Genomic DNA, 14,319 nt, shown 5'->3' on the forward strand with positions numbered 1-14,319 from the left:
TTGTTTCATTCCTTGTAGTTGAATGCAAAAGATGGAATATTTCATTATATTACTATTTTTTTAAAAATATAAACAAAAATTCATATAAGATGGAGGTAATATATGACCTGGCACACTGAAAAAACATTACCTTGTAAATACTGATTTTCTCATCATCTTCAATTTAACAAGAGTTGTGGGGTGAGGAGAGACATTTCTTAGAGAGGATGAGAAAAAGGCAAACAGGGACGAGAACAATTCAAAAATAAAAAAGTAAAAATTTCAGCCTGATTCAATTTGTGGTTTGTCATGTTGGAATGAGCAAGCTGAAGGGTTCAAAATATTCAGCTGTGTAGGATGCCCCTTAGTGGTTGAATATAAACACTGTTGACAGACAAAATAATTTTAAACACTGAAAAATACCCCAAAATAATATTTGTATTTAGTAACAAGAACAAAGGATTTTAAATGCTAACATATGGACAGAAGAGCCTACAAAGCCATGTTTACATAAAAGATAAGAAACAGTTGGAAAAATGCAAACCAATAGTAAGAGAACATTCCTGAATAAGCTATTGCACCAAATGAGAAGAAAACAAGGGAGAAGTAGGGGGAAAAGGTCAAACTCTATTTCTATTTTAATCAGAATGTATATTATGGAATGAGTTGACTTTGCAGAAGAATACAGTCACATATTGAACTCTGCAATAGAACCCAACCCAATATTTATACTGATACTTTCTAGAACAGAGAGTTTCTGCACAGCTATGAAGTTATCTGGTCTGAAGCCACAGGCCCTTCTCATATGGCTGGTGTAGCCTGTGGCCATCTCTGCTGTGACAGAAGGCTACAAGCTTGTGTTACAATACACAAACATTGCTACTCAAAAGGCATCAAGAAATGTTTAAGATTCAATAGAAAAAGCTAGAGTGCCCAGATTCTGTAATACCCAAACGTACACTGCAAATAGTCTATGGGAAGATTAATTTCATTTGTTCTACCCCTTGTCACGAGGAATATATTGCTTCTAACTTCCTCTTTGCAAAACCAGTCTTTGCATTGGAGTAATTTGCAAAAGCTGAAACACAGAGATACTCCCAGAGCCCAGCACCCACATTGGTCTGTTTACAGCTACTCTCAATGTAACTGTATTTTATACCTTTAGATCTCTGTGTATACACTGGATAACAGAAGAAGTCCATAATATTTACAGAAAGTTTGTCTCATTTGGAAATCCGATGGTTCTGAGAGCAGTTATTTTTTTCTTTCTTGAAGTCTGCAATTCTTCCATCTATTTAACTTTGCATGTAGAAATCACGGCTGCAGTGTCTCATTGCCTCCTCACTGGTAACTGAAGCAGAAAAGCCACTCATCAGCAGTATATTGACATAAGCCTGGACTTCTTGGGTCACATCCTAACACAGCTTAAGTGGTCAAGGGGAATCTCTTTGTTTGAGTTAGCTGGTGTGTGCTGTAGCTGGATATGCTGATCCCAAACATTCCCAGGAGCAATGCTGCCCGCTGCAGCGCTGCATCTGACGGGTTGGTAACGATCTTTGCTGCAGCTTGAGTCTAAGGGAGAAAGAGGGCAAGTTACAAGCTGATTCAGCTCAGTGCAACACAAAAGAAGGTCTTTGGAACCTACAAAGTATCTTTTTCTTCTCCGTGCCATTTAACAGGGTATGACTCTGCTCTGAAGAGCATTTCACACAATCTATTGCACGTTTTGGAAGGCCCCCCTTTTTATCAGTTTGTAAAAGATAGAACACATTTCTGATAAGACTTTCCTTTCAAATGCAACTCGTTGATTTTGACGACTTTAATGGGGTTCCCTTTGGCTACATGAGAGGAAGAGCTGAATCAAGAGTGGAGGCTTAGGCATAAAGGAGAAAGAACTTTCTTATTCTGTAAAGAACAAAGATCTCTTCCTTCCCACAGATTACCTACTAACACAGGATGCTCCCTTAAATGTTGGATATTAATTCAGGAGAGCAAGGCTAGAAGGGATCACTAACATCCTTTATGATGTCCACAGGTAGTACTAGACCAAGCAGACAAGTTTTAACACAGTCACTTTGTCAACTCCAATGAAGAAGCAGGAAATGCCAAGCAAAGTAAAGATAAGAATTACTTATTTACTATCTGAATAACAATCAGAAAAGAAATTAAGTTACTGTTGCTTCCCTTGTCCATATGATACACTGACCAAGAGGCAGAGACACGGTTGCATGGAGTCCCTAGAGAGCAAAACAAAAATTCCTATACATATTGGCACTTTGAGTTAAAACATAGCACGTGTCTTTCTAGTTGCTGCATTTGGTTTCTTTAAGTTAAATAATTACTAGGCCTCAAATAATGATTTTTTTTTTTTTTTTTTGTTAATGCTTTCCCTTGCAATCCATGGATGAAAAGCATGGCATCACTGACAGGAGCAACAGATTCCAAGGAGCCTCTTTTTCACTTCCAGATTCTAGGTTTTTTATTGAGCTTAAAGAATTAGAGCTGAGTGCTCTGAACTTGATAAATGTGTCTGACTGTGGCTACTTCAGCCGCAAAATAAATAAAGACAAAAGAAATCCCAAACAGAATTACTATGTAAGGTGATATCAAAAGATATGCAGGGAAGTGTGGAAGAAATTCATGGCTAGGACTGAAACCCAGCATCTTTAGCTCAGCCTCTCAACTGCTCAACTATCCCCTCTCAGCTAATTCAGTCTATGATTCTGGATGCAGATCACAGTGCTAAGAGCTGTGACATTTTCCAGAGAAAGGATGGATACTCTGTAAATATCAAAATATGGAATACAATAAGGAAGATGTTTTACTTTGGTGTATATATATGTATATATATTTATAGCTGCTTTAGTCTCAATTATTCGGATTATTTAAAACGTTTTCTATACATGCTTTTATTTGTTTTCTTCATATAATGATTGATAGTCTGATTTTCCAATGTTCCAGAGGTCAATACTGATTGAGGTTTCCTTATCATGGCCACAGAAGCTGGCTGAAATGTTTTACTGATGGGTCAGCTGAGTTGTATCCTTCTTTTCATTAGCATTTTCCCACTGCCCCAAACACACAAAGCCATTGCAAGAGAAAAATTATGGAGAAGCAGTTTCTGTTTAAGCACTGCAGAAGAATTAACTCCTTCCAAATATTCTGCATTTGGAATTCCAGCATGATACCAAGTATCAAGAAATGTCACAATTCATTTGCTTTTCAGCAGAGGATTAATTATTTGTTATGTGAGTTAACCCACAAGAAACCAGTGTCCCCTTGGGTTTTCCATGCAATAATTTGAAATAAAATCAACCTGATCAAGAGAAATACAGGTATTTTTAAGATTAATTAAAAGCAGAAAAAAAAAAAAATCATACCTGCAGCAACCTTATATACCCAGGTGTCATTCTCCGGAGAGGAACAACCATGATTTCTGAGTCTTCGGAGAATTTCAGCCCCTACAATTCTAAAACACACAAAATATTACTAAACCCCAGGGATGTTTTACAAGTTGACCTCTTAATGAAACATAAGATGAAGCCTAATGCAGTTTGCTACAGTGCCAAAAGCATCCCAAGAAATACAGTATGCACGCATTTCTTGCTCACCTGATGCTCTTTTCCCTCGAGCCCTTTCCACGCTCGAGGTCCCAGCGTACATAAAGCCCCGCTCCGTTGCATAACCTGTCACATGGGATCTGTCTGCACCACTTCGGTGTTGGCAGGGCTGGGACCGTCCCGCCTGGGGCCAGGTATGTCTTGCAATATTGGAAATCTCTCTGGGAATGCTTAAAGCTCATTAAGAGAGCTGACCTCCTTAATAAGAAAAGGACCTAAGCCTGCTTTATAGATAGTACTGGACATAGGAAAAGGAGGTCATAATAGCATTTTGTGTCACAGAGTGACAATGCAAATAGGATTGGATGGTGTTTATATAACTTAAAGCATATATTTATACCCACAGGATGACCTGACTGGGTAGGAAGCTTAATGCAACCATGACCCAAGCTGAAAGGATGTGCTAATATAATAGGGCTATTTGGAGGCACATTTAAAAGTAAGTGCTTTCTTTTCTTATAGCATTCCCTTTTACTCAGCATTATGCACAGTCTTTTGCATTTTTCTACTGCTAGTTCTTTAAAACTAAAAACACCTAACCTGATACTTACTGTTATTACTACTTTCTGTTAACTGTGATCTCTTTTCACTGTAGGGAGCTTGAATTCAGTTCTATTCCTGCAGTCATATAGCACACTTTGTGAGAAATGGTGGTAAAATATAATCTACAAAACTAATTTCTCTAACTTTCAGTTGTGTCCATTGACAGACCATGCTAAGAGAGCTCTTTTTTTCCATTTTCAATATCTGCAACGTTGCACATAGGTAGCAAGGCAGAATTTGACTCCAGTTGCAGTGCTACTTCTAAACATGCAGGGTAAGAATCTTCAGGTGTTGTATGTCAGGATAGCACCAATGTGCACATTGGGCCCACGCCAGTTTTCATGACAAGTGTTCCAGAGATCAGTGTTGACTTGCATCTCTATAGTCTCTGCTATTGCAGCTTAAAGATCTCTGAGAAATATTCCTGCTGTAAAAGAGCAGAAACATGATTCTACTTGGAGAAATACTCAATTCCAGGAATTCCACAGGTATTTCACAGGTATTCCACAACAGTACCACTTGTCAAGGATTCTCATAATTCATCTGCCTTTCAGCAGATGACTAATTAATGTTCCACAAAGGAATGCTTCTGTTTTATTTTGAGGCTCTGGCTTACATAGCACACAGTGGGCAGTTTTCATTTTCCTTTCACTGCACCATATTTTAGCACACCAACCCCACTGGCACCAACAGAGCCATGTCTCATTAAAAAAAAAGATAACTTGAGTTATCTATACAGTGAGCCCATAGCATCAATCTAAATCATCACCATTGAATCATCACAGGTAGTTCAGGTTGGAAAGGACCTTTGAAGGTTATCTAGTTCCTGCCACAGGCAGGGACACCTTCCACTAGACCAGGTTGCTCCAAGCCCCATCCTACCTGGCTTTGAATATTTCCACAGCTTCTCTGAGCACTAAAAGCGAGAGACTGGGAACCTGCCAATCTCTTGGTTTTTTTTTTTATATTATGCAATTTTCACAGTGACCCCATGCTAAACCTTTCGTGCCGTGTCCCTTAGCTATAGGAAATACTGTATTAACAGGAAGCAATAAACATAAAATTGGGAGCTGACTGAAATTAACAGTAAGCCTATCAGTACCTGCCTAAATGCATTTGGGATAAAAACCTATAGTATGAAAAGTCAGAGGCTTTTTTCTTGTTTCTTACTGTATGCCCCATGCCGGCTTTCCCAGACAATCAGGAGAGGCCCTGTGCTTGCTGCCCAGAGCAGGGCAAGGATAATGCTGCAGAGTCTGCCTTTTTCTGTAAATACACAGAGCACTGAGATTTTCCTTTAAATTTCCAGCCTTGCATACATTCAAAGAAAAACCTCCTTACTGAAGTATCAGTTTCAGGAGCTGCAAAATTTCTGCCATTTTGTGTGTAACTCTTTCCATTTGGAGAAGGGCAGTGAGATTCCAGTGACATGGTATTCAGAAAGGGAGAGCATTCCAAACATGTTTCTTTGTGTGGAAAATAAAAGGGGAAGGAAAGAATAGGCTTTGACTGACACAGCTGTCTTTAAAAAGGATCTCTTGGCCATGCACAACACAGCTGAATTGTAGAATATTTTCTGTAATTGCAGGTGCTACCAAAATCTGAATTACATGCCCAAGGACTCTGAAAGAATAACTGTCCCAGGCTGTTTCAGGAGAACTTTGATCAAACAAGGGGTTGCCTCCATTCCTTTTGAAGTCCAGGCCTCTGAGAATTGAGTCCTGACTGCCAGGACGCAGAGATGAATGTGCCCCTCCTGGGCTGGGGACTGGACAGCAAGCCACAAAGGTCTCTCTTGCCACAAACACAGGGATCCCACGTGCTGTGCAGACTGCTCACCTCATTCATCAACTAATGCCTTCACTGCTTGATGGAGGCATCAAGCAGCTAAGAACGCAAGTGATATGCTGACATCCTCCCCAATATTAAAGACAAGGGATACTTTGAACTCAGCTGTCAATATTCACCACCTTGTGCTCTATTTCCATTAGGAAGAGAAATCAATAATGAAGTTACAAGTTCCTTTGCTGTAATCCAGTGCCTTTGGGACCAGCAAGGGCTGCTTCTCCAATAGGAGCAGGAATCAACCAACAGAAATAAATTCTTTTCACACTCTTAAAAGGCCCTTCTTGACTGGCACTCCCCAAAAAGCTTTCTGTGCTGCCAGTGATCATGTCCCTGCCTCTCCAGAGTGTGGAGCAGGGACTCTCATGGCAGCATCACCCACATCAGCTCAGTGCAGGGAAAGCACAGCACACGGGGCTCTGGCCCCTGCTCTTTTGGCAGATTTTTAAGCCTGTGCTGTTGACCACCCTCAGACAAATGCCTCAAATATTTAGACAGTAATCATTCATGGACTTGTCACTTTCTCTATGTGCCCTAGACTTCGTTAGGTTCTCTTTCACAGGCAGCTGCTTCTCTTGACAGCTGGACTTTATGATCTTAGAGGTCTTTCCCAGCTTTAACGATTGTATGATTCCCCCATCATAAGAATCCTCTTTCAGATCCCTAAAAATGTTTTACCTTAAAATCCGGCTCAACTTCCCAGTTTTTCTTGTTTCCTGTGTTCCATACAATGATTCTTATTTACCATCCCATTTTTCCATCTCATTTTCCCACATACATCCTAGCATATTTATTTTTATCCCGACAAAAGGGCCACTACATCAACACTTCCCTCTATCCCAGCTTTAGCACCAGAAATTTCTCTTCAGGAGAGGATCCCATACTGCTTTCTTCTGCTCATCAGTTCTTGCCATTGGAGACCCTTGTGGAATCTGGAATAGCAATGGCCTATGGCACTTGAGACTCTAGATGCTAGCAGGCCCTAACTCCCTCGCACACAGGAGCTCATTGCCTACATCTACTTCTGCTTTGTTTTCCCCTCATTGCTTTTTTTTTTTTTTACATCTATTTCTGAAAAAAAATTTAGCCATCCTGCAGCAGAGGAAGGGAGGAGTGAGGCAAGCTCAGGTGCATGAGTTAAACCACAGGAAGAGGTCGTGGAGGTGCCCAGGTGAGCAGCCCCCTCAGGCCTCCCCTCCAGTGCAGCCAGGTCACCCCTGCAGAAAGGACACCAGCCTCGCTGGGAGCTGCTCGAATGGCTGGTGGTGGTTCCTGCTGGTGACGCTGATATTGCTGAGCTGTGTGTCCTGGCCGGGGCTGCCGCGTGCACCGACTGCCACACCCCGCACACGGGTATGGCCTGGGCCCCAAAAACGGTGGGAAGAGTGGGGGCAAGGCATGTGGTTCTCCTGCTGCTGCACTTGATTCCTAAGGGAACCCACCACAGTCACATTACTGGCTTTGCTGGGACAAGGTCATGAGACTGACAACGTGAGAGCAAGAATGTGACACCAAGGAGGGGACAATGCTGTCCCCCATGGGTGGCTGGGGTGAACAGACCTCACTGCCAGGGGAAGGCAGCTGCACACCTGCAGACAGGAGACTCTTGGCAGCCCCAAGGCACCTCAGGCAGGTGGCACATGTGCATGTTGATGGGCATCAGTTTCTTGTGCCCCACCACATGCTCAGGGGGTTGGGGCTGATGTCTCACAGTCATTGCTCCTACGTGACGGGTACAGATTGCAGGCAGAACACTGCAGGACACTGCCTAGGTGCAGTCACATTTCTGAACAATAAACTGGTTTAAAGCAAGACTCTCTGCTGGCTTTGAGGGCCATTAAGCTTGATTTACTCAAGGCTCTCTACGCTGATACAGGGACAGAATTTCAAAAGAGGATTTCCCATTAGGCATATACCATTTTCATTCTATACCTGGTGAACAATATGACATTTGGAAGTCATGATTTGAAAACAATCCAGATATTTAACTAAAGAAGTACTTTCCAAAATTCATCATCCTTAAAGAGTCCAGGCTGAAGGAATATGGGACAGAATTCTGAACATACCCACAGCTTCCAGTATGCCCCTTTGTGCAGGATAGGAGTAAACATGAAGTGCTGTCACTGCAGGCAAATCAATAAAATAAACCATATAAAGAAAAAAACCCACCAAATCTTCCTCAACACATAACTGTAATACTAATCCTGGGCTTTTTGACTTTAACAGTTATTAGATCTGAGAGCATGTCCTTTCAAGTCATTAAGTGCATTACTCAAAAATTAGAGCTAAGCTAAAAGTAATTTTGCTTCAACAACGGTAACTAAACTACCAGCTCTGCTGGGGTAACAGCACTGGGCACTGTCAGCTTATAAAAGGAAGAGACAGTCCTGCCCCGAAGAACCTACAGTCTGTGGGGAGGCAGATGGTTGCCACCAGTTGAGGGAGCACAGGGAAACAAAGAGAACGTATAGGTTGGCATGCAAGGCAATGTTCTCTCTGTAAGCTCAGTTAGACTGTTTCCAAATTTTTGTAGGCATCGCAGCAAAACACAATGTAAGAAGAAATGTGAAGGTGGTAAATGAATTTTAAGATGACAAGGGAGGCAAGGAACAGGAACTATGCTAGTGGTATTGTTGCATTACACAGTAGTATCTTTGCAAAGCACAAAATTAAGGAGATGTACTGGAATATGGTGATGACAGAAGTAGGAAATGCCATCAATAAAAGAAAACTGCAATGCTGTGTAGATGAGCTAAGGCACAGACTGCAGAGTTCAGTCCTCAAAGTCATCTAAGGTTACAGATACACAGCATCAAGAGATTTGTGTTGCTGAGGCTTACGGAGTTACCATTGAAGTAGCTTAAACTATTCATTTATCTCCTGCTGAGTTCCTTGACTCTTGCACTTCCCACAGCTCCACTGCCAAGCAGTTACTCCTGTGTTTGCAGTCTGCCTGCCCACAGTAATTTGACACCATTGAGTGACAAAAGAATTGAAACTGACAAAAATGTAATAGCAAAATAATAGTAAAAAATCAAGTTCATTATGGCTATGGAGAAAGGAGAAATTCTTTCATGAAAGCAAATTTTGTCAAAAAAATAGTGCAATTTGTATGTGTTAGAAACTACAGGGGGGAAGAAATCCAGAAGTATTTCCTAAGCAAAGGTTGGTAAGCATTACTGTCACTGGCAAAGCACAAAGTTACTTCTCCAGAGCTTACTTGGAACCCAGTTCTGTCAAGTAGGGCTGGATCTCTCTCACCTAACTCCAGATAAGGCTCACACAGATGCCTGCCTTAGAACTAGTTGCTCTAAATTCCCCTTCTACTTTACCTATTTCAAATGTTTATGTTACGATCAGGGCAAGAAGTGACAATAGTACAGTGAGTTGGTACAAACTGCACCCCAATGAATACAATGGGACAATTCAAAATGAAGTTGTCATGAAGAATGGCTTTTAAGATGACCAAAGAAAATTAAAAGCACATATTACAAGAAGCTGTGTTTAACCTCACAAAAGGAGCATCATGAAACCCTTCCTCTCAGATACTGATAAGTAGTGAGGATTTCCTTGAACACTGATTTTTGCCTCACTCCCCAGCATCTGGATGTGGTCAATAGCCATGCTTCATCTCCCCTCACTCAGTAGAGGTCTTCATAGAGGGAAAGCAACACTAGTGACATTAAGTGGCCATTGAAAAGCCAACACATGAGAAGGACTGAATTTAAGGCTTTGCATAAACAGTTACTATCTGACCTGATACACAACTACAGCATCTTTGGGGAGACGATCTCCAGTGTCCCAGCACAGTCACTGCCCTACAGAACTCACAGCTACTGATCCACGAGCCATCAGCTGGATAAGCAAACTTGCTGTCATCTTTTCTCTAGCTCAGATGTGTACCAGTATAGATGTATTTATTCCTTTCACAACTGAAAACCAAAATGAAAAAAAAAACAAACTCAAAACAACCCAATCCAAACCCAGGAATAGAAACAGTAGGCATTAACAGAGAGATATGGGATCTTGAAGGTCTGAAGACCTTAATGGAAGCTAGCACCTTTTCAAAAGTCAAGCCAACTACTGGCTACTCTAATGTTTGGGTCCATCTTAATGCATTGTACAATTTTGCAGAATCTGTAGGCCAGACTGCAACAGAAAACTGTTCTAGCAGGTATGGGCAGGGAGAAGCTTGCCTGCCTCTGCTGTGCAAGACATTGAATCACAGGCACCTCCCTGTTATCTCACTTAATACACAGTCCTGGAGAGTTGGTCCAGTTTAAAATGCACAGCAGAATTACAACCGTCTTTTTGGAGCAACAACTTTATGCCTTGCTGCTTCTGTGGTGGGTTTAGAGGTCAACCAGCAAAACACGCTATGAGAGAAGCTGAACACTTTGGCCACTGACCTGAGAGTCATCTGGGTGCATACTGCTGGAGAGACTTATCTATAGCCATTATGCTGGTAAGGCTCATAACTGGCAGGCAGTGGACAGACTTCCAGCAGAGGTCCAGAGTCCCAGTCAACCCTGGAAACAGTTGTTAACAGTTTCCTTTTGCTCACAACTGCAATGCCCTGTCCTGCCATGTCCCAGTATTCAGGGCATGCACTCTGTAAGCAAGGTAGAGCACTGAAGGACATGCAATGCAGTCCTGACAGCTTGAGAAGAAGGTGGGGATCATCCTTTACATGAAGCCATTTTTCAGCTACCAAGGCACTGCCGATCTGACGTGGGAAGCCTACGGCACTCCTGTAGATGTATCTGGATACATAAGTTACAAGACACATCATTACTTAAGAGCACATGCGTTCCTCTGACTGTGTACCATTTAGCTGTTATTAATCCATGACAGTAGATTATTTGTTGCTCTAAAGGACTGACACACAATGGCAGCTATTTTGCACAGAAACAAGGCATTAGGCTCTTTCCTGTGAACAGTCTGCAATTTCCCATCTGTTTAGGAGCAAAGAGGGGCAAGCTTGTTAAGGAGCAAGGCATGTTCTCTCATTCTGCTCTACTCCCCAAAGTCTACATCAAGACACCCACCAGACAGTGGCTCCCATGCCAGGCTGAACGTGTGCTCCTGGCTGGCCATCCTCAGTGGGTGTTTTTCACTGTGAGAGCCAGTATGAGAAATTTTATTACAATCTGTGCTGAGAACTCTTCATGTTGTGTCCTTTGCTGCTTCTATGGCTGACGAGACTAAGAGCTGGACTGTCATACTCCATGTCCTCATGGGCATCCCTCATTCCATCTGCAGGAGGTTCCAAATCATGCAAGGTTTCATCACAGCACCCCAGGTATCTTCTGCATCTTGATACACAGCACATAGATACTGACCTGTGTAACCATTGTAACCTGCCCACTGCACATACACACACAGCTCAGAGCCTTTGGACTTTGAATTTGTTTGTAAAAAGCTAGACAGATCATTCCCAAAAGTGCTGTATTGCTGCTGGGAAATTTTCTCATGAGTAAAACTGTGCCCATGAGCAGATGCATATGCAACCAACTACTCGACAGGGTTCTTTCTCCTCGTGTATCTCCCACATTGCAGCCCCATTACACACACACCAAGTCTCCAAGGGTCACACAAGTGAGAGAGCTTATGAAGCAGCCTTCTGACATGTAACTCCAGAAGTGCAAGAATTTGGGTATGGCAGATGAGGGTAGGAGGCTGTGAGATCTCCTACAGTGCCTGTGCATGACTGGATGGCTTGCAAAGAACTACCATATTTTATGTGTGTGAACCACCCTAACATACAGCATGCTGTGCTTTTCTGTAACTTAGGACATGTTTCATAGCACAGCCACAGTGTGAAATTATAGCTGCAGTGGTGATATCTAGGGTACCAGGACTCTGGAATAGAAAAGGATTGTAAGACGACACATACATTCAAAGCATGACCACAATTTTGGTTCTGACTGATTCTAAAGCACTGATATGCAACAGAAGTACACCACTTCAGCCAGTCATTTCATTGGTCCCTCTCTGTTCCTTTCAAACAAAATTTTCAGACAGTCAAAATGTCTAAGTTACTATATTCCATATGGCTTTATAAATGGTGAGTCATGAATTCTACAAAAGCACCTGTTCCACCTTCTAAACAACCCTGTACAATCTTCTTTTTGGAGGGGCTGGAACTTGTTCTACATGTGATCACAGTTAAAATGAATGTAGAGTGTCTTGAGGTGACTTTATTATGTGTATCCCCTATTGCCACTCTATGCCCAGACATGAATTTTGTGCCTTTCTGTGTCTTTAAAACTGGGTGCGAGAGGAAAAATAAAAAAAGAGCCAGATGAACTTTTCAAAGCCATTTTGTGCTCCAAGGTCACTGCTATCTCACTCTGCGTGCTTCTGTGGTAGCAAGAGCAGAGGAAGCACCCTTTGCTGCTTTTCAGGCAGCTTTCGGCTCCTTTTCTCGTGAGAGAGATGGAGAGTTAAACTCCTTTGTTCCCCTGGGACTTTGGCTTCTTCTTCTTCTCTTCTGGAACTGTTTAGAACACCAGAACATCAGAACCTCACCGGGAGACCTTGCACCTGCCCGGAAGGGGGGGCCCCCCACAACAAACTCCAGCTCTGAAGAGGGAAGAGACACACCTACAGAAGGACTCTGAAATCTTCCCAGGTTTCTCTTCCTATTCACTTTCCTCCAAGGAAATTTTTTTTTTCCCCAAACCTGGTGGGGGGGAGGGATGGTTGTAACCTGCCTTTTACCAGAGGATATTTTCCACCAAATTTGTCTCAAACTGGCACATAAAGCTATTATTAAAATGTACAATTTTACTGACATTTACCATTCCAGAATTAGAAAATATGTCTAAACATCCAGGGGTTCTAAAGTCTTCCACAGTGGTCTCCTAGGAAATTTTCTTACATTTAGTGGCAATGTATCATCCAAAAATGGTTTCTGATTTAGAAACTCTAAATGCTTTGATTCATCCTCAATGTATTTTGCAGAATGCTGTGTGCCTCCAATGCAACAGGCTAGTGAACTAGTCCACCAAGACCACAAAAGGTCTGTAAATTCCCTTGTAAGACTTCAAACTGAAATATAAGAAGATACAAATTACTTGAGCTTTCCAAGTATGACAGAAAATCCCTCAAAGCTGTTAATTAAATTACATAGCTTTAGTGGGAACCTTGCTAGCTGAATTTTTGTTCTTCCATGCTTTCTGGTATGTTCCCTTGTTTCAGTTCCTTGAAATTTTCTTCATAGTGCTGATTGCACATGGTTCCCATTCCTTACTGTCTGTCTTCCTATATAAATGTTCTAATCCCTTAAACAGACATCTATTACTTCTGGCATGCCATTGTACCAGCATAGCTGTGAGTATTTAACACTATTGGTAGTCTATTTTTAGGCATAATCCTAGTAAAGGTACATGTCTTATGTTGTGAACTCTCTAGCTGAACACTGCAAGATTCTTCCATGAACTTAAGAAGGGGGTAAAAAAATCTATGCAATAAATATGAAATAAAGCATGACAAATACACTAATCCAAAGAGCACCATTTCTATAACATTTATTTTTTCATTAGGTGGTCTTGATTCTGATGTTGTAGATGTCTGACTGTGAGGCCAAGCAGGAATTACCAGAACAGAATTCAAATTACCTAGGAGTGGAAAACAAAATGGGGGTCAGAGCAGTGAGCATTTGCACTTAAGTATGATCCACTGGACTTAGCATGGAGTTCTCTCTTCAGAGATCACATTTCCCAGGGCACAACGCTAACAGCTCACTAGGACCAGATGGAATTCACCTAAGAGCTCTAAACCAACCGAAGGATGAAATAACACCACTGCCAGCAGCAGTGTGTAACCTTTCCCTGGGAATCGTCTGTATCAGGGGATGGGAAGGTGGGGAAATTACTATTTTTACAAAGGATTCCAGGGGTGATCTGAGGAACTACAGATGAGTGAACATGATGTCCTTGTTCAGCAAATCAGTAGAAGCTACTGCAAGGAACAGAATGAGCAGACACGTGGAAAAATATATTGGGAAGCACTCCATTAAGCATCTGTAAAAGGAAGACACACTTCACAAGCCTACTGGCATTTTTTTTTGGAGGAATCGGCAAATAAGCAGACAAGGTGTATTAAGGTGCATTTTTACAATTAAATGGAGAAAAAGAAAGCCCTTAAAAAGGAAGTCTCATGGGCTAAGATTGAATTCATTTGAATGAATAAGCAATTAAAAAATATGGAGAAAAAAGTAGGAATACAGTTTTCCCACTGGAAGGAAATCACCAACACAATCCTTTGGGACTTTTTGCCAGGATCTGTGCTGCTCAGCAAAGTCTTAAATGACCTGGAAAAGGATGAA

At 41.8% G+C, this 14,319-nt stretch overlaps 1 protein-coding gene across 5 annotated transcripts in view; it reads right to left on the bottom strand.

The window, feature by feature from the left end:
- Positions 1 to 399: 399 nt before the first annotated feature.
- Positions 400 to 14,319, bottom strand: part of ERICH1 (glutamate rich 1) — a 96,906-nt gene continuing 82,986 nt past the window's right edge. For 3 of the 5 annotated variants that reach the window (XM_042016219.1, XM_042016212.1, XM_042016218.1), the window contains 3 exons: positions 4,151 to 4,569; positions 3,360 to 3,448; positions 400 to 1,551 (listed from right to left, as the gene is read on the bottom strand). The gene's annotated coding sequence lies outside the window, so the exon portion shown is untranslated. The remainder of the gene's footprint in view (positions 1,552 to 3,359; positions 3,449 to 4,150; positions 4,570 to 14,319) is intronic. The other 2 variants (XM_042016214.1, XM_042016213.1) reach the window with 2 other exon arrangements.

The sequence above is a fragment of the Corvus kubaryi genome, unplaced genomic scaffold (genome assembly GCF_017639235.1).
Source record: "Corvus kubaryi isolate FWS band 111438036 unplaced genomic scaffold, C.kubaryi_AGA036_p1.0 split3-73, whole genome shotgun sequence".
Taxonomy (NCBI): domain Eukaryota; kingdom Metazoa; phylum Chordata; class Aves; order Passeriformes; family Corvidae; genus Corvus; species Corvus kubaryi.